General features: G+C 39.0%; 1 protein-coding gene across 4 annotated transcripts in view; it reads left to right on the forward strand.

The window, feature by feature from the left end:
* kcnip4a (potassium voltage-gated channel interacting protein 4a) overlaps positions 1 to 21,724 on the forward strand; it is a 187,062-nt gene that overhangs the window by 33,679 nt on the left and 131,659 nt on the right. The gene's annotated exons all lie outside the window — the stretch shown is intronic.

Below are 21,724 nucleotides of genomic sequence, written 5' to 3' on the forward strand. Positions count from 1 at the left end.
AACAGGAATATTAATCCTCACATTAATGGATTACTCAACCACCTCAACCTATTCTCAAAATCTTTACATTACATGAATCATAAGAATGTCCAGAAATTGTGTAATTTATTTGATCTATTTAAACTTTTGTAATAGACCCTTACTTTTAGTGATTATTTTTTAAGTTATATTTGTTTACATATTTGGGTTTTCTTTGTCTACCTTTATCTCAGAATTGATATTGTTGTCATTGACAGACATGCCGTGGTTGTTTGTTGAATATTTGCTTCAATAAAAAAAAAAAAGATTTTTTTTGGGTGCATTCCCTGCGGGCGCCACAAGGGGTGCTCGCGGGCGCACTGGCGCCCGCGGGCACAGGGTTGGTGACCCCTGTTTTAAACTTTATTAGAATTATGCCTTTTTCAATACAGCTCTAAATCATTCTGAGCATCAGATTTTTATTTTTAAGAGTTTTTGCACACTGAGACCAAATCCCGTATTATAATATGCAATTGAAGCCAATAGTTTTGAAAACTATGAATCCCATTCAGGGAGACTTTTAGAATGATTTCTGCTCTGTGGGATTTCAATGCTTTTGTTGTTTACATACAATCCTCATTTGCCCGTTTGAAGTGCTTTCATCTACCAGTACCCTGCAGTTGAACCTGTGAGATCACTAAGCCGAGTTCAGTGTGCAGAAGTGGAAGCAAGTTCTCATTCTTGTTCACCATCGCGGCAAGAAATAAAAATGTCAAAAAGACAAGAAGCGGAGTAAGAAAAGCAGGCTGAAAGTACCAGAGCTGTGCAAAAAAGCTGTAAAAATGTGGCTTTGTGGAACCATTCAGCTGCAGAAAAACAAAATTGATTAAACCTATTGGCACGGAAACAAGAAAGGTTAAATTGACTTCAATTCGAAGTAGACTGTGTGTTAAATCTGTGCAAATATGCAGGAATATGAGAAACAAAAACAGAATCACTGAGGAGGGGGGGGGGTTGGCTCCACTTGAAACCTCATAGAAATGGATGGTCTGGTTCATACAGACAGACTTAATAAAAACTGGATGAATGTTTATGTACTGACCTTGGCTTGAACTTGCTTGGACGTTCTCGCACGGGAAGAATGGTGATTGTCTTGTAAATGTTTCACTTGTGGGCGATTGAACTGGTCCTGTAATCATCTTGAGATGGAAGAGCAGCCTTTTGTAAGATCTCTGCTTTCTGTAACGCAGACAGTAAATGTTCAAATCATTAAAAGGTGGCCACAGTTTTGCTTTTTTTTTTTTAAGTTGGTTGCACTTGATACTGATATAGTAAAATATCAGTATTTTACGATGGTCAAATTCTATTCTAATTAGTAGAACTGTGTGACTACAACTTTTTTTCTTTTGAAATGCTACAATACAGTAGAAGCATTTACACACTCAATTTCTTTGTTTGGATTGTTTTGTTTGTGTAAATTGTTTGCCATTTGTTGCAATTCCAGAAAGATGTGAATTATATGCAACAAAGTGGAGCAAAAAACTAATTTAAAATAACTTGAAAAGTTAAAGTTCCATTAGGTGTCACGCACTATAGGTTTGTGAAAAAAGTCCCAGCATCCCTTGGGGGAGGGGTGAGCTGCAGACACAACCATGCTCAGGAACCATATGGTGGTATAAGACCAAAATTCAACCCCATAATGCTGAAAGTCAAGAAGGGAGGCATTGGGTCCCATTTTTAGAACCTCTGGTGACTTGGCCTGGATTTGGACTTGCACCCTTCCAATCTCAGGGCAGACACTCTACCACAAGACCACTGAGCCACTATCATAAATCTGGTTTTACATTTGTCTACTACAAGTTTTGCTGTATAAAGTGCCAAATCAAAGTGAATGCAGTTTATAAATCTAAGCTAACATGAACAGAAGTTCTTACATTTGGCTTTGTGTGATCACATTTTAGCCCAGGTATGCACCCCTGTATTTGAGTGCTACTTTCAGTGGAACGAAGAATAATTTTTCCCTGTGAATGGCAGTTTTTTTCACTTGTAAAAAGATGATTTATTGCTCTTTGTACACATGAAAATGGTTTTGTAACCTTTTGAGAGTCCTTTATTTTAATGGATGTGCTGTCTTTATTCCTCTCCACTATGAACAGTATGCAGTTCCTTTTTTTTTGTAGAAATATTAAAGAAGCTTCCATCCGATCATCTTTTGATCTATCTTAAAAGCGTTCCCAGTGGTCTTTTAATTATGACTATGGCCGTTTTAGCCAAAATCATATCATTTTCTAGGTTATAGCTTCTGCAGAGCGGCAGCAGTTCATTAGAAATTCGCCTCTATATTTGGTACTGTTGGCGTGGAGCATCCCCGACCCCCCTTCCTGTCGCAGAGCAGAGAGCTTGTGGCCCCACCCATTGCTGGTGTTGTGTTTTGGATCTTTTGTTAATTTATTAAAATTAGGTTTTCAGTGAATCTAACTGTAATGGCTGTTACAATTAAAGTCCTAGTCAGACTAAACCCTTTGTCATTTTTATGATGGGAAAGTGCTGGTTTTCTAACAGTCCGCTGGAGACTCTTTAAACTCTACGGAAGATTTTTTTTCACTCCTTCACTTTCAACAGGGAAGGGAATTTCTCACCCATGAAACAACGCATTAAGGACAACCTCTATATTTGCTGCACTCTCAATGGCCCGTACCTATTTGTTCTCACTTGAGGGAAAGAAAAAAACAGTAGTCTCAGTGCTCCCAGTGGACAAAGCCTCTCTTTCTAGGGTTACAGTAGTGGTGTGTCTGCCTGCCAGCAGACGCGCTGTATAGAAATTAGGGCAGCAAATACAACAGGGCTCCAGGAAAGAAACCAAGGTAAATGAGGTCATGGAAAAAAGATGGCCCTCGTCTGGCCCGCAGAGCTTTTTAGCATTGCAAAATTGCTTTGTATTGACGGTTACCTACATTTGAACATAAACTAGGTTGTTATCAGGATAAATTGCTTCTGTAAGTAGATCGATCAGAATTAGACATAATAGAACCAGGAAAAGCAACTTTTTGGGAAGGATGTCATGCTCTTCTTGCTCTCACACTTTGGTGCGAAGTGGTTTGGATCTTTAAAATCCGAATTGAAATGCAAAGTAATCCGTTTGTTTGACTAAATAACCTTTTCGTTCATAATCTAAAACCGAAGGAAAATTGAGCCGTAATTGAGTTCACTCATACAGAGGCAGTTGAACCATATGGATACTGTGGGGTTCTGGGTTGTCCGGGCCAGTGGAGGATCACAGATTAGGCGCATCTTAAGAAGTGCCCAGGTGTGTCTTGCCGTTTCGTGTGGTCACCTACAGGGACATCATGAACAAACAATTGTCGTACATGGGATATGTGTATTGTAAAGTATTTGTAAGGATACGTTCACACCAGGCATGTGTCGCTAAGCATGGGGTTTTGTACATGATTTTTAGCTACGGTATCCTTACACCATGTTTGCTACAACCGGTCACTCATGGCAAATCCTTAGAAAAAAATGTGCATGAACATTTTTGTTCTACTGGTCCACCGAGCAGTCTATGACCTTGATATTTTGTGGGGGGCCACCTGCATGCCCTGGACGGGTTTGCCCATGTTTTGCCTGCAGGAAGCCCATATCCACTCGTAAGGGCAGTTGTGACCAAGGCTATAGCTGAACGGATGGGTATTCCTCAGAAAATATAGTTTCTCGTCCATTAAAAGTCAAGGCGGTGATTGGCTCTTTTTGTAGAGCGGGGACGCACCACATAATGGAATTTTTCCTTCTACTTCTTTGAGTGCTTACTGGCAGTCCCCATCTGCTGATGAATTTCAAACACGATGGTCTCCCGGTAATTACTGTGCTAATGTTCATTTGTACTGCATGGTGGTTGTAATTTGACCATTCCCCTGGCAGCAACTAAGTTGTTTTATTTTTCTCATCTTGAAGGCAGTCATTCAGTAAATGGCTTTTTGTATGTAAGAATAGCATTGTGCCCCTGAGTGTTAAAAGGGTTCAAAGGAAGAGTCGCTAAAAGTTTGATTGGATATGGGTGTCTAAGAGCAAAATATTAACATGCTGCAAGTGAAAGCCACCTCTCAAATTAAGTAAAATGTGGTCTCTGAACTGAATAAGAGTTTCATGCAACCCTTTGTCCTTCATGAAAATGGATGTAAGCTGCACTGATGGGTAACCTTATCCAAATATAATTAAATATGCTAATCTTGTAGTGGCAGCCAGGTTTTTTAGCTTTTAGACAAAGAACTGGCAAGCAGGATCTATAATTGTTCTTGATATTCCAACAATACTTCAGCTGCTGCTGCTGCTGAGCTGAAACAGATGTCCCTGCAAACTACAAACCCTTTTGCGCCAGCTTCATCATTCCAGGGAAGGTTTTAATTGATTTTTCTGGAATTAAGACTCTTGTTTGGCAGACATGCAGCGCTGCATATTCGTGGAGTCCACTTCTGGGCACGAATAATAGCTACAGATGGGTATCTGTGCACATCTGGCAGAGTAAGGCTGGAGGCCATCGTGCTACAGGCCTGTCATGTAATCTGCTGTGTTTATGGTTGCCGACTCTTGTCCTCCAGTTTTGGATTTTGGGACTGTGTATTCTCCTTATGAGAAGTGTCTATAAATAGAAAGCCTATGTCTGGTCTCTAATGTTGGGTCTTTTATACAGACTGAAGCTTTTCAGTTGAGATGAATACTCAGAAGTCACATTTAGGACCATTCAGGTTTCTTTTTTTAACCATCCTGATTAGGATGATTCTTGTTTTTGTCCTCGGACCCCTAAACTGGTCAAGGCGTTTAGCTGTCTTGTCTTTAGTTGAGCTCCGGTAGATATTTCTTTCTGTAAAGCTATGTTCACAACGCCCTTGGCAACGTGTGTTCAAGCAACCACTTTCAATAAAAAGTCCGTGTTTTGGGCTTCTGCATTCAAAACTCTCATGATCATGCGTAGCTATGCACATTTTTAGGACAGTTTTTTGGGCTCTAAGTACAAAATGCGGCCATTGAACGTGTGTTGAAAGTTACACCAGTTGAATTTTTCGATTCAATTTTATTTACTGTACAGACCAAAAGTTTGGACTCACCTTCCTATTTATTTGAATGAGAAGGTGTGTCCAAACTTTTGGTCTGTACTGTATATTACCCAATATTACAATAGTTGTCTCAATAGGCTTCATACTGGGAATTGTATAAGAACATGAAATCAGTCATAAAATCATTCCCATCCTCTCTCACAGTGCTTGCTCCATAAACGGAATTTTACATGATTTTTTTAATCTATTATTGGCTACTTAAAAAAGAAACTTTTTGGCCTGAATTATACAAACAAAGTGAACTAGATTGCAACTTTTACACGAAATACAGGATTTTCTGCATGTTGGCCCAAACCAGGGGAAGTCCAACATCATAGCATTCCCCTTAACCTTATGATGCAGATGTCAACAGCGACACATGAAAAACACACGCACTTAAACCTACCGTAACTCTTTGACTGCTCATGCGAGCAATGTCACTTTTTCCATGTCAGGATCTGCTGGAACTACGCTAATTGCGTCAACGGCTGAAGAAGTAACTATAGTCAAAAAAATGTCAGCACTGTAGCTAGAGCTCTGGTGTGAAAGGGTTAAAATCCAGTTACGAAAACACAAGAATACAAAACAGCCTTTAAATACAGCATCTTCATAGACTATTTATGCGTGTTTATATTTGGGTTTCAAATTAATCGATGCCTTACATGTTTCTTCAATATTTTTTTTTATTCTTTCATTTTTAAAGCTCTTCTCAAAGGATTAACAGAACAGAACATCTGCCTCTGCAGACATCCTGTTCTTTTTTTCCTTTCAATTGCGACGCAAAATCATTAGAGATAAAATGGATTAATGTAACTGACATCAGAGCACAGAATGAAACGAACACTGAAAACTGTGATGATAATTAAAGTCGTTATGGAGAAAATTAATGAACATAGCATGTTTAGAAAATAGATAACTTCATTTCCTGTAGACTGTAAGATGCTTTGAAGAAGGAAAGAAATGGTAGAAAGATGAGCAAGAGGGTGAAGAAAAAAGATTTCATGAAGCATAAACCAACAAACACAACAGCCTTTTTTGTGAACCTTTACCAACTATAACACAAAACTTTGATCTTAACTTTGATTTATTTTTGTTTTTAATAATTATTAAATTTTGTCCTACAAGTTTCACTTTACTTTTAGCTTTAACATCACACTAGATTTAATTAGTGTGATTCTTAGAACATTGTGATAGAAAGTACTAGTGCGAAGATATTAGAAATTGAGTTTAAAGGCAACATCTAGAGTTCCAACATGTTCCAATGATGAACTATGTTTTTAACCCACAAGACTAAAGCATTTCATGCAAGTGTTTTGCAAAATAAAGGGTTCTAAAATTCAAATTTTAGAAAAGGCATCAGATTAAATTCAGAAGTCCGTGAGCTCACCAGTGAGTTTGCCAATCAAAGCAGCTGTTGAGAATGATGCAGGAATGAAAAAAATTAACAAAGGGGTTTAAGAAGGTTTTAGTATTGAAATATTGACACACCTTGGTATGAATCCTTGGAACTTAGTATTTAGTTTAGTAAAGGTTTGTCTCGTTTTTGTTTTGTCTGTTTGATATTTCTGTTCTCAATTTTTTAATTTTGCTCAAAAAAAATTTACCTTTCAAATTTGAGTTTTTGGCAGTTGCAGGTTCATGTGGAATTATTGTCATATAATCAAAATATATCTGTAAACAAGAAAAGAAACTGGGATTGTACTAAAAAGATGGCCACAAAAAACTATTTTAAAGATAAAGTAATTAAAAAAACTGTAAAGTAGTAAAAAAAAGGTCAAAATGACTCAGGAGAACTAACGGTTAAAGACCAGGAAAGTTATTAATGAGGAAATGAAGCAAAAAGAGAGAAAAGAAAGTTGTAGTCCAGAGCCCTGTGGGATACCAAAACTAGCTCAGGTTTGTGAATTTCAACTGATCATGAGTTGTCCTTTTTTTCACCTTTGATTTGCATAACTTGGTGATTTTACTCTCCCACTTCTATTACTGCAGTCTTCTATCAGTTTCAGCTATTTATCAATGCTCCAAGGTTCTTCAGCCACAGTTATTAGTAAGCTAACTCAAGGTGGCCTTAGTAAATGTGCAGTAGATCACGTTAGTTCTTATCAGTGGTCTAGTGTTTCAGAATTGATGTTCAAACCCTATTTAAATGCACAGCACATCCAGTCTACTGAATAGCAGCTCGGACTGCAAATACAAAGTTAGGAATAGGAAAAGTTGTAAATAAAGAGTGTCATCTACTCTAGAATGTGTTTGTCCATGCTCTGTCTGTCCAACAAGCCATGAAATATGGCCTTCTACATTAATGTGTCTTTTCCTGAGGAAAGAAAAACCCCTCTGTGAGCACTTCTTCTCCTTGCTCAGTGGATGAGGAGTATAAACTCAATTTTTTCCAGGCTGTACAGAGAATTTAAATTCAGTGCCCGTGCAGTCATCTTTTCCCTGACTTCTCATCAGCATGATAACAAAGACTATACATTATTGGCTCTGTTTTGCCTTGCAATCAGGCAAAGCTCCTGAGGATTTGAGTGAAAACTGATTTGATTCTAATAACATGGATCTGAATCCCCTGCCTCCCTGCTTATCTTAAGGAACTAAAATGGAGCAAATGCTTGGAAATGTATTGAAATAAAAATCTTTTGAACCACAAGAATTTAAGAGTTTTTTTTCTTTTGCTCTCTTTCTTTTGCTCAGCCTCCACTTTGAATGAAAAGTACCATAAATTACAGGCTATAGAGCGCACCTGATTATGAGCCGCATGCAACCACATTTAAACATGTTGTAGCGTACATTCTTCACGTCTCCCACAGTCTCAGAGTGGGAAAAGCAAACGCAGATAGCATATTCTCCTTTCCGGTATTATAACCTATTTATTTGATCACACTCACAAAAAGCCAAACAGCGCGGACACGTCACTTCTACTCACAGCCACCTCAGTCATGGTGAGGAACTTTACACCCACGATTCCCCACTTCCCATGAGTCTTAGGGGCCGATGGCGGGACTAACCCCTGGGTCTCCACATTGTGTTGTAGATTGAGGATGTGAATGTGCTGAAAACACGTGCGTGTGAGAAGGAGGGGTGTGTATTTATGTTTGTTGTACAGAGTGAAGGGGAACTGTAATAAATGAAGGTTTACCCCCGAAGAAGATGAATGATTCTTCATTAACCCTCTCTGGAGGCTCTGGGGGTCCAAACAGGGAAGTGAACAACTGAAAAAAGAGAGGAAAGAAAAAAAAAAGTAATCGCAGGAAAGGTTCAACACTTGATATACTTACAAAGAAAGACGGTACACAGAAAGAGTTTTCAAAGTTTTAATAAAATACCTGAGCTTTTCTTACCAAACAGTGCCTGTGACACGGTAGTAACACGGGAGCAATATGGTAGTAACAGGGCTGCTTTAAAAAACATGAAAAGTCACTGAGAGCTTTCTTCATCTTACTCCTGTACACTGAAACCATGGAAGTCTTCCTCCTCAGTGTCGGATTGGAAAAACGTTAGATAGTCTTCGCCACACACTCTCTCCCAGTGTCTCCTTCATTGTTGCTCTCATCCTGAGGCAAATTCCCTCCTGAGCTTGCGCTGTCCTCTCCGTCATGCAGCAGACCGGCTTTTCCAAACCCGTTGGTGATGTTGGATTTTATCACACTGCTTTTAACGATTGCTTTGAACTTGAAAGCTGCCTCATATTGTAGTGGCGGTCACGTGCACGTTGGGTCTAATAGCAGCAAGGGATTTTGGGATGCAGCTAAAATAGGGCTGAGCATGGGTGTTTCTTTTTGTTGCACCATGACTGAGGGGTCTAAGAGCAGAAGTGACGTCCATGCTGTTTGGGTGCGGGTGGGTATGTAACAATAAATGGGCTTGATGCAGGAAATAAGAGTATACATTCAGCTTTGCTTATAGCCTCCTCCTAAGTCTGTTCAGTAGGGATGGGAATAGAAGCTTCCCTTGGGGTTCATGTAATTGTGCCGTAAAAATGAACCACCCATTCAGGGCTTTGAAACCACAAAGAACAGCGGCATTTGGTGGCAGACTGGACGTATATCGACATATGTATCAACTAAGCTCCTTGTAACACTTCAATGTGGAAATGATGATGAAAAAATGTAAAACAAAACAATGTTGTTAATGATGATTAGAAAAAAAAACGTAAAACAATACTACATGTGACCTATTCTGTGAATAAAATAAAAGCAAACAAAAAACAAAATTTTAAACTGCTGGCTTGTAACTCAGAACCTTTGGATATGCATCCCACTGAGTGACCCACTGAGCTAACTCTACTGAAATTAGTTTGGCTTTTCATTATTTATTCATTGAAATATTTTTTTTATACACAATGTTCATAGTGTATTGTTTTATACGGAGAAATCAAGCTGAAATTATCTTGAGCCACAGTACGGTTTTTACAAGGAGCCATGGTAAAGTGCAATGAACTGACGCTGATTCCAATCTTGGGGAAACAATAAAACTGGTCGGGAAACGTTCGGGATTCATTTCGTATTTCTAGAAAATAGCGCTCCCAACTGTTCAAAACTCAAGTGCCATCTGAACAGTGGTTCGACCAAACGATGCATTTGGCGCGTCATATGTCATCAACCACGTGATCTGCTCTAGTTGACACACGCCCTAAAACATTTTGTCTTTGAACCACTCTGTTTCATGAAGGTGAAACGCGCGCCGAAGCTTCGTGTCAGTCCATCCCTACTGTACAGAGTCAAGAGGTGTATGGTTCACAGATAGTTGTTCATTGCAGTTAATTATATAAGTGGCAACTCGGATGACTCACAGGTAGAACCACCTTTGATTCTTTTTGAATTTCCTGTGAGTATCTGTTTGTGTTATTCATTCTCAAAGCTGGAAATACATTAATCTTGCATTCCCCTGTCTCACGATTACCTTTTCTGCTCGAACGCCCCTAACGGACGTTAGAAAAAATGCATAAATTAGCAGAATCCTTGAATAAGCCGCAGGGTTGAAAGCGTGTGACAAAAGTAGCGGCTTGTAATCCGGAATTTACGGTATATGTAAACGTGTACACTCACTTTTCTGGCTTCGGCTTTTTAAACTCTTGTGGACATTTTTCCAGTTTCGATTCAGTCGGTCTGCTACTTTCCAAATGTACTGTTTGGTTTGTGGTGTGTGTGTGTGAGTTTGTGTGTGTCTGCGGTGTGCCACAGTATTGAAGGAGTCAGATGGCCTGGGGAACATTAAATATGGGGAAATGACACTTTCCAGATTATTATTGTTTTCTTTCACTCAATCAGACTGAGTGATGGGGATTGTGAAAAGGAGGATGACGTTCATTACTGTCTCTGGGGTTTGATGAGTTCATCCCTCAGACGTATTGAGCTTTTCCTTTTCCTTCTTCCATTCTGTCTGGTTTGTGAAGCATTCCAAGTATCCTCATGCAAATTAGAAAAAAACCACAAGTAACTAGATATTAACTAGACAGTAAATGGTAGAAACATGAATTTTTTCATGCATATTCATCCAAAACTTTGTTTTATATTCTCATTGCTATATTCATATACTGTCAATCAAACACAGGTGATAACATATAAAATTCCAGCTGTATTCTTTAATGTATTTCAATGAGCAACAAACAAACAATAGTAAAGTGAAATAGGTTTCAACAAGAGTGCTAATTAAATGCCTCTTCTATTGAGCAGTCCTAATTGCTGCCCTTTATTGGCTGAAACTTTTAACCATTAGCATCACCGGTAAATAATGGTTGCAATCAGGCCACTTGAAGGCAGCAAAAAAAAAAAAGTGCAGGTCCCTGATGCTTTAACCTTTTTGCCATGTAATTATGGGAAAAAACAACACCCCTGGTGTAGATTCAACCAATTAAAAGAAGTTCAGCTTTGTTAACAGGGGTTGTGTGGAAGTGCTCAGGAGTGTCTGCTTGTAAGCACTTCACACAAACCCAGTGGAAAACAAAACCCGTTCCTTTAAGCAGAGGAGCACCTGCTCTGCTCACTACCATAGATGAGGTGCATCCTTTTTAATTTTAGGTGTTCACAACAATGAGTGCAAACACATAGATCTTAGTCAGACTGACTACATTAAGTAAAACAGCACACACACAGAATTTTTCAAAATTCTGACATCTGATTTTTAACTTAAATTTGGCTGCTAGTCCAGCTATTTCTAGGAGTGTGCTTAACCACCTTTTAATGTTTGTGATAACTCGGCAAACAGAAAATTGGTAAAATGGTAATAACAAAAATTTTTGCCTGTTGACTTATCTGTTATACAATGCTCCCCCGCATATTCGCGGTTCCACGTATTGGCTGACTCCCGGGGTTCCTCACAAAAGCTAAGACAACTCAAGACGCTTGCTTGAGACTTTTGCATCCCAGGAGGTGTTGCGGGAATTTCTGAGGAAGGGGGGTGGGGGCGGAGATGAGCTTGTGCTCCTGCATGGATAAATGGCATCGGCTGACTCAGAAGTGGCCATAAAATATCCTGATATGCTGAGGAAGATAATCGCGGGGAATAATTACCGGTATCATCTGGATGAATGAATGGTGGATGAAACCGGCCTTTTCTGGAAGAAGCGACTCTCAAAACACGCTCACATCGTACTGCAGGACCATAACTGATGGAGGAGGACGGGCTACTGGTTTTAAGGCACAGGGAGAGACACTCCTAATGTGCATTATAAAGTACGCTATGGTACAGCCTATAGCTCTGAATAAAAGTATGTCGTATTAAAGGGTCAAAGAAAGCTAGCAACTGAAGTTTTGTCCGTAAATCTTTTTTCATTCATTTGAATGTATTGCTAATGTGGCCAAGCAATGGTAGCTTATCTTGATGGCTTGATTTGAACAAAGGAACCTGTTTTGTTTGGGGTAGCTGCAACAAGTAATCATAGAATTATGATTTGCTTTGGTTAAAGATCCTGAAAGACAATTCCAATTCAGACGTTTTTATCAATATTTTTTTAAAGTTCTTTTGAACTATTGCTACAGTTTGTGTTGATGGTAAAAATTCAAAATGTGAAGGATTGTAACAGATTGTTGAGTTATAAAAAGATGAAAAGAAATGCTTTTAGTTGAACATTTGAACTTTAAACTCTTTTGTATTTTTAATCCTTTTAGTGGCTTTGGGTTTATAACCTTTTTTTTATTTTAACAAATTCTGATCTTGACTTTGAAATGAGAGTAAAGCATTAAATAATACAGAAGAAAAGTAGCTTCAGTCAGCAGGCATTAATTTAAAACCTATTGCTCCTTGCGAAATATCTGCAAGTGAATGTTTTTCCATGTCAGGAGTCAATCAACATTTTCTGAGGAAGAAAAAGAACTCGACTTTGAAGTGGGGCCTTATGTTGTGTTGGTTAGAGTTTCTCAGCATTAAAAAGTCCTTCAGTCAGGTCCTTATGTGAATGGACAAGCAGCACAAAGCGAGTCATCCTTATCGGCGTCTTGTTCAAGAGCCTTCGTCTCCCCGAATAGCCTGGCAAGATACCGGCGTGCAGATAAAACGTTGGGCGTGTGGTGGAGGAGTAATGACGGAGATATATAGTATGTGTCGTCGCTGGGAGAAAAGGTTGAAAGCATTTTTTAGGTTTCAGGTGCCTTCTTGTGCCATCAGCAGATTCATAATGAAAGGGATTACAGTGGTTTTTCCCTAATGACCTCTTGAAAAGCAAACTTAATGCAAAAGGATGGTAATGAATTCTAATAAAGACGTGCCACACCGGGCATTTAAATATAAACTCGGGCAACAAGGTGTAAACCTGCCATACGTTCATAATAAAGATCCATTTTTGTGTAAATCAGGGAACACCCTTTACTGCTGTAAGCTGTAAAGTGCATACAAAGCAGCTAAATGGAAGTTGATGTGCATTTCATATGCTTTTCCGGAGTGTCCCCCGGGAGCGCTTGTGATAACATTTGCACACTCCTGTCATAAGCAATTTATTTCTGTCTTCAGGTATCGACCTGCCTCTTATCTGCTCAGACACCCGTGTGCGGTTGAAGAGGATCTTTCAGGAAAATGCAGAATTTGTTTGCGTCGCATCATTGAATCAGTTTTGGCTTTAGTGAATTTTCTTTCAGTATTATTGTTACTGCTGACCTTGGCTTTGATCGATAGTTTGGGTTAATTTTTTAGTGGGCTGTAGTGTAGGTACACGTTTGTCTAACATGTAGCTTTTTACAGTATTAAGAAAAACCTAAAAATAGCATTTTTTTGACCCTCCAAATAATTTACAGTTTAAATTCGCACCCATTATTCAATATAACTTCACCATAGTATATGCATTTTTGCTCTTCAAATTTAATTTATGACTTTATTGGCCAATAAGAGGCAGAGCAGAAAAGTAAAACAGGCTGAAAGTTGGGTTTATGACCTGAAACTAATCATATTGTGTTGCTCATATCAAGCATTTGTTTGCAAATTAGCCTCATGGAGCCATGTAGCGTCATTACAACCAGTGGCGGACTGGCTGGCTAGCAATTATGTGAGACTTTCTGCAGCGGTTGTATTTTTATTATAATTGTTTATAAAATCCTCACATGGGGTATAAATAACTTGAATAACTAATAACTTCTTCACTGGTTCTCTTTTAGACAGCATCAATGTAAAGAATCCATTTACTGAGAAGCATGTAAAAGCTAAAATCATATTTAAATGTCAAAGAAATGTATTTATATACATTAGTTTTACTTGGAAAATCATTGAGTTTATTCTAGTAGGGCCAATTGACTGTCTTTTCTTTTAATTTGTCAGATTTCTATTAAGATTTTATTGGTGGCGTCAATAAAAAAAAATCCATTTTCTGCCTATCCCTTTGCCTTCTCCTTGTTTCTGTCCCTTTTTCTCATTCTTGACTTTCTTTCCTTTTTTTAATTCTAATTCAATTGATTCTGTTCTTTTTCCTGTTTTGTCTTTAACTTTTGGAAGTGTGGAAACAAATTTCTTGCCTTTTCCTTTTTCTACACAACTACACTTCATTTTACCGCTTTTTAAAAATCTCTTCAAAGAGTCTCTGGTTGGGTCCTAATTCCTTCACTACTCACTACATAGTGCACTATATAGCGCGTTCGCCCTTTTGTAGAACTGTCCGAATCTACAATTCCAAAATCGAGTACCCTAGAAATTTCCCAGAAGTCTCTGCGAAAAACCAATGTGCATCGATGCTCACTAGATTGGCCAATATAGACCACAATGCCTTGCGTTTGAACGTTACGGAAAAAGGGTTTTAAATGTTTGTTTTTTTTAAATTAACCACCATACCGTGGTCCGGGTGAATACTCGATTCTGATTGGCTGCTGGGTGTGCATTAAAAAGTGATATACCACAGGATAACCGCACGGTGAAAAAAAAAAGTTCCAGTCACCCAGCTTAAATGTTCTGTATCAATGCACCAGCTTCTTTAAAACAACCTTTTGCTTCATCATTTGGACAAAAACAAGCGGTAAGAGGTGAACTTTCTCGAACCCATCGGACAGATCAGCATATATATATCGTCGAATCTTGACTGCAGCAGTGGTGTGATGCGCCGCAGCACATAACAAATAGTCCGCTTTTTGTGAGAAAAGCAATTCAAATTGAAAAAGAAAACAACAATTAAGGTCTAAAAACTGGTTAATATTTATTGTTTTTGTAAATGACCATGGTGTAAGCGGGTTAATAGCATTCAAGTGTGCATTATCACTTTTTAACGCACTTCGCTGAAGCAATCGCGTCGGATGGTTCAGGCTTCCACACCGTGCGTTAAAAAGTGATAATGCACACTTTGAAGCCCATTAACCCTTACAAATTTTTACCATCAGAACACACTGTATGCATAAATAGTCGGAAAACACTCGTATTTATTAGGTGTTTATTTCGTACCATCAGTGACGTCATATTTAAAAAACAAAAACAAAAAAAAAGTAGTAATCATGGTGTCCAAGTTGCTTTTAAAATCAAGGGCTCTAGATAGTCCCACACTATATGGTTTTTTAGTAGTTAGGGATTAGGGTGAGAATTCGGACAAAGCCTCTCTCTCGGTTTGCTAACTTGCTTTCGGACAGAATAGTCCATTGCTGATGAGGGACGGGGGAGCACTTTTACTTAAGCATTCTGATGCCATTTCAGTGATTTATTTATTTATTTTACATGATAATGCGCATGGAAAAAATGTTAGACTTATTTGTTAAGTGTTGAGCTTGGGGAATTGCCTACCTTTGCTTTATGGTAAGTTCCTCCCTACTTTAAAACCTTTTATGATGGAGGCAGCTCGTAGCATGGAGCAGCATCCTGGGCAAAGCAAGACAGGCTTGTCCATAGGGAAATGAGTGGGAGACTTTGAAAGGACAAACTGCTCTGTTCTGCTGCGAGATCCTGCAGATCCACAATGTTTTTGTTAGCATGCTACGTTACCCTTGTGTTTCCCTGATCATTGCATCATCCCCTCCTTCTTCTTAACATGCCGACCAGCCCGTTTTCCCAACAGTAAATGAACCACATTGATTAGCCATTTGTTTTTCATTTCTGTTTAACATCAACAGCACCCGAATGTTAATTCCTAGAAAAGGTAACTATAGCAACCACTCATCTTTTCATCATTCTACAACTTGTTGCCCTGTCTTGGTTGCACAACCCATCCCCAGCCTTTAAGTAGTCGAAATTTCTGCTCATGATTTGACATTTCCGACTATTTATCTTAGAACAACAGGCATGTTTCTGTTAAATTTATGCTAAAAGCTGCCCTGGATGAGGATTTTCCTTATGGTTTGAACCTTTTTTTATTTTTTGATTTGTCCTTCATCATGTTTTTGGTGGGATTCTTTTGGTGTTCTCACAGCATTTTTCTGATGATGGACAGACATTGAGAAAATTACGCTTTGTAAATGGCATAATCATAATTAAAAGACTACTGGTACTGCTTTTACTATAGATCAAAAAGACTATCAAAATTGAACTTTAAGGCTCTAAAGCAGGGGTCGGGAAACTTTTTGGCCAAGAGAGCCATAAACGCCACATATTTTTAAATGTAATTTCGAAAGAGCCATACAATAATGTAGTGTCTCTTTCCCACACTGAGGCACGGAGACTTAACCTCTTTTAAGGTTCTTTATTCTGGTTACTGCAGACCGCAACAAACGCCGTAAAATTAATTCAGCAACTCCTGAATCTCTCCTGTCGACACGAGACGAGAGAGAGCGCTTCTACCAACTTTATATTCACCTGCTCCCGCTCCAGGCCTCCCATTTCCCTTATTCGGCCCATAGCTGAACCCCATTGGTCCAAACTACCTACCAACAGGCTGAGCGACAGAACTGAGAGCCAATCAGATCTCTGCTTGATGCCTTCAATGAACCCCAGAACTTTTAACGCGGCCCGACAGCCAAGTTAAACTCAGTCCGCGACAATATGTTTAAAACTAAATATACAAGTGAATGTGTGCATTTGATGTAATTTCAACATTTTTAAAGTACAATAAGTCTGTGGATTATTTTTAATAACATTGTTATGCTGTTGTTAATAAATGATGAGTATTTCTCGTGGTAGTTTTGCTGATTGTCTAGTCTGGTTGATACGTGGTGAGTTTCTGCTTCATGCAGGCGTTGAGACTTTAAACGTGATCTTAGGTTGGTCTGAATGTTCTGTAGATGTGACAAAGACTGCTCACATGCAGACGCGGAGCCAAACACACACTCACACACTGCAGTGAGTGACGGGCATTGGGTTTTACGTTTTTACAATCCCTGCGCGATTCACCTGCAGCCTGTCCCCACAACCCCTCAGCCCCACCCTCTGCTTTCTCCCTCACACATCCCGTCTCCGCATCTGCGCGCTCTTTCTCAGAGACGGGAGCGCGAACTTTTAGGCACGGCAATTCACAGGTTTCCAGTTGGTACAAACTCTGCGAAATTATAGATAATTGTAAACTTATAGCGCTGGCGCAGATTTTTCTCTCCAAGCACCGCTACTACTGCGCGCCTCTGGCATCGCATCGCGCCCGAGAAGGACTGGTCTAATGATAAAAAAAAAGTATAATTAAAGATTTGTCTGCGAGCCACATGTGACCATCAAAAGAGCCATATATGGCTCGCGAGCCATAGGTTCCCGACCCCTGCTCTAAAGCAATATTTGTAGTACACCCATCTGTGTACAAACATAAATTATTACTTTTTGTTTTTTTCTACAATACTCTTGGATATTTTCTATCAAAGGCAGTTAAAGAGTGTAAGCTTTTTTAAGTGCTTGTGGTTTCAGTCCTGTGGTCATATTTTTTGCTGATTTGCATTAGATTAGTCACACAGTACAGAGTAAAAGGGAAAAAAAAGAAAAACTTGTGTTAATAGTGGCTCTCATTGCAGAGCCCCTGCATTCATTGTTTTCCAGATGGATCAATAAATACGTCAACTTCTCCCTGAGTGGACTGTTTCATATTACTACAGTCACTGCTTCAGGGCGCAATATGAACATGTTCCATCAAAGCAGCGGGAAAGAACAGAACCATTTCTGTGGTTTGGACTTCACACAGTGCTGGACATGTTAACAAGAAAATATCTGATACGTGTACTTTAAATAAGGAAATTCACCTGCAGCTTCTGTTAATCTTTTTTTTTTCTTTTTTAACAAACGTCAATGGAATTTAAACTGCTGAGAGACAAATTAACTAACCAGCGCTTTTCTGTAGATTAACTCTGAAAGCCTGCTGGGCCAAAATTGATTTTGTTAATGCTAAATATGATTAAAAACTTTGATTTTTTTTTTGTCTATTTTTCAAAGACAGGATCATAAAAAGCTCTCGGGTGCTCGATTCTAAGTGACATGGCTCTTCGGCTACATCTCTTTATGGTTAAAGACACTGTTATAAGGAAAAAAGACTTAGTGAGCAGCCCCCTAAAGGCAGCATAGATGGTACATTCCAACCAATGATTAGATTAGTTGTTTTTAACATCCACAGGCACTGCTGAGCTTGAAAATCAGGAGGGAATTGAAAGATAGTTAGTCTTGATTAAAGATGTCGTTCCTTAAAGCTTAATCAAAGGTTTCTCCAGATTTGACTTTGGGACTTTTTTTCAAGTGGGGAGGGGGTTTGCAGGATTTTAGCAGATCTGGCGTATTTTCTTTATCATTCTCTGCCAGGATCATGTTCATTTATTATTTAAATCAGAGTTTCTGCCTGCTTGTGTGTGACCTTGGAATGTTGAGATTTTCTTCCACCCAGATATGGGAAAAACCTTGAAATTGATCTGAGAAAATCTTGTGAGCAGACTTTTTAGTTTAGGTGCAGTTTTGTAAGCGCCAACCTACCTGAGTGAGGTGTTCAGTTCAGCGTGTACTACTTGCTGTTGCAGTGCCTCGGGCCATCTGTTCGTCCCAAACCTCAATGAACTCATTTCGTCAGGGACGTTATTGTGCCTGTTTGTGGCGTGACCTGAAAGTCAGAGAGAACTCCGGCGTTGTTGCTGCAGAGCGTCCCCATGGTGGTGTGTTTGTTTATTGGATGCATGAATAGAAAAGGAAATCAGACCCTGTGTGTTGTGTGAATGCACAAATTCTGTTTTCTCTTGAAGCTTACAAAATGTTGGCAATTAAACTTTGAAAAACTTAAATTCTTAGAGACATGACTAGCTATATTTCTTAATGTAAGTTTTAATCGTTGCTTTTTTTCTTAAACACCTACTCCGATAATCTTTTGATCTATTTTGAAAGTATTCCCAGTGGTCTTTTGTATTTGATTATGGTGTTATAAGTCAAAAATAAAAAAAATCCTGTATCATTTTCTAGGAAATAGTTTCTGCCGAGCAACAGTTACTCTTCCGAAATTTGTCTTTGAGTTGTGGGCGGGACCGTTGGCGCATGGCAACCCCGCCCTTCCCGTCACCCATAACTCTGAAAGCTGTTACCATGCTGTCCCGCTAGCTTACAGCCCCTCACACACCCCACACCCGACAAAAAGGGCAAGCAAAATTAAAGCAATCCAGCCGAACGGTTTTGACCCAGATGCCAGCTCAGACGAGGAAGACAAAGATGTGCATGGATGTAGTCGTCTACAAGCACATCAGAATGGACCGGAGCAGGGAGACTTTGGTCCGCCCTTTGCGGTTTCTATGTCACAAATACGATTTTCTTTTAAACTGCATTTTTTTGTGTGCTCCTGATTCACAGCGATTTGAATAGGGAAATACTCAGAAATGCTATAGCTTAAGCTTAATTTTCTTTTTACATATGCACCCCATTATCAGAAAAATACCAAAAGCAGCATTTTCACGTGAGTGGATAATAAATGGAAGTTTTAAATGTTCCTTTATTTCTTAAGAAAATTTTAGTTTAAAAAAAAAAAAAGCCAAATTCTGTTTGTATTTATAATTCTGACACATTTACACCGTGGGACATATTCTTTATTTAAGAGGAACATTTTTACAGTATGATGTGAAATAAACAGGAACTTCCCCCCACTTCATTAAAGCTATTGACCCATTCAGATGCAGCAGCTCTTTAAAGTAAAGTTTTGTCCCAGTAAGAATTTCTGCATATGATTCCTATTTATTGTTTCTCCAAGCAGACATTTTTATTAACACCTCTGGAAAGTGAAGTAAATCCCCCAGAGTCAAAGTCTGCGGTCTTCCTAAATAGTGCAGGATTGACTAAAATAGCAGTTCTCCTGTGACTGGTGACCAGCTGAGTCTTTGCCCTATTTTATTTGGCAACATATACTTAAATGATTTCAGGCATGAGCCTTTCAGAATGATGGACAAGTGATAGTAAAGTGCTGTCAGTGTTTTCTTCATTGAAGCCACAGCTCAGGCTGTTAATGGTATGAAAAAGGCTGAGGTAATTAGTGATGGGAGTGAAGCACTTATCTGCTTCTGATGACAAAACAAAGCCAGTTTGCTACAGAGCTGAGGTTTCTAAGGACTTTTTCACTCCAGATATGACTGTTGGTCCACTTTTTTGGTTCATTGATCGTATTCTCCATTGCATTTTTTGTAAGCAGACTAGAATGAAGTCTCATTAGGTGTCACACACCTGGGTGGTGTTCTCCACATTTGAGCCGCCCCCTGGGGCAGCGGTGAGTGTGGAAGCGATTCTGTAGCATAATTAAAAATAAGAGTCAATACCGGAAATGCTTTTTAATTTTCAAAATGAAGCTGCATTTTTTGCGTGGCGAGCGTGGTGAGGTGCAGACACAGTTGTGCTCTAGAAGCATTTTGTGGTTTACCCCCCCACCCCCATCCAACCTCTTGATGCTGAGTGACAAGTAAGGAAACCAGTTTTGAGTCTCAGGTATGACTTGATTGTAGATATGAGCATAGACACTCTCCCAATAGGTCAATGAGTTGGCATAATGAAAGCCTGGACCCATTGGCCCGAAATCTGAGGGCGGGACGATACAACTTTAGAAAACAATCATCCCCATCAGGAGAAATTTGGGAGGTTTGTAAGTCGTGTGCAGAGAACTTGTTAGGATAATAATTCCCTTGTAAAAGTTACAATAATTAAATATTGAAAGTGTACCTTCTTGTACTGATACCTCTCTGAGAACCTCCAAGGTTTTGCATTGTGTTAAATGGAACGGCGAGCATCAGAAACATCTAGTTTGTTCAAGAATTGTAGTCGAGACGAGAACCAGGTGGAATAAGGCGGACACTTACTTTTCTTTATTTTTTTTCCAGAGGCAATCGGGTAGACAACAGCATGCAATACTCTCCAGCCTCTGTGTAGCTCCATTTCAAACCAGTAACAAACCCATTCTGATGTTAAAACAACACCATCAACAACAAACTGTGCAGCTACGCAGCACACAGAAGATATTGCTTCACAAAGCTCTGTTCCCTCATTGGTTGCCTGGGATACGGTCCATAAATAAGCCACAATAGGTGAAATCCACGAATGAGCAATTCCGATGTTTTAAGGCTGTCAAACTCCTCACTACACACTTGGAACAGTTTTCTCGCAGATGTAAACATTTTCACATTTTACTCTCGTTTAAACTCTCAAAGTTCAAACCTTCATAGAACAATAGGTCCAGTATTGTAGAATAAAACAAAGATCTCTCACAATTAGGGAAGTGATAATTCATTTTACGTTCCATTCATATCATCATCAGTGGTTGCCGAACCGATTCATTGTCAATATTGGTTCATTTTGAATGATCCTAAAATGGATCCAGGACATCTTTAGCCGAAACTTTAACCAGTGTGACTTAGAGATAAATATCTGAAAACTGAACAGTGCAGCGGAATCTTTCCAGATTCCTTGTAATTCAAGTAAGATAATCAAAAATGATGTAAATGTAAATGTGTACAAACAAACAAGTAAACTAGAATTAATGGCGAACCCTATCACATTTTTGTTTTATAAGGTTCAGTCCAATGATACAAAACATTACATTTTTGTATCATTCTGCCACACTGTTTGGTCACATGTCTTTGCAAAATTCAGTGTTTCCACACATTGGACTGTGATGATGCTTTGGTAATCATTTTTTTTTTTTGCTGTCTTCAGATGTGCGTTGTCTGCTGTGATGGCACTTGGCCATTTTTATATGATAGAAAATGAAACTACTATGTCTCAATCCAAATGGTATTTTCTTAGACTGATTATCTCGATTTAAAAACAATCAGAGTCTGGAATGGAGTTTGCGTGCTTTTACACTTGATCCAGACTAAAATGGAAAACAAACTGTTTTCAGTCTGTTTTTACTGGACAAAACACAA

The sequence above is a fragment of the Oryzias latipes genome, chromosome 18 (assembly GCF_053564925.1).
Source record: "Oryzias latipes strain Hd-rR chromosome 18, Olatipes_Hd-rR_3.1".
NCBI lineage: Eukaryota > Metazoa > Chordata > Actinopteri > Beloniformes > Adrianichthyidae > Oryzias > Oryzias latipes.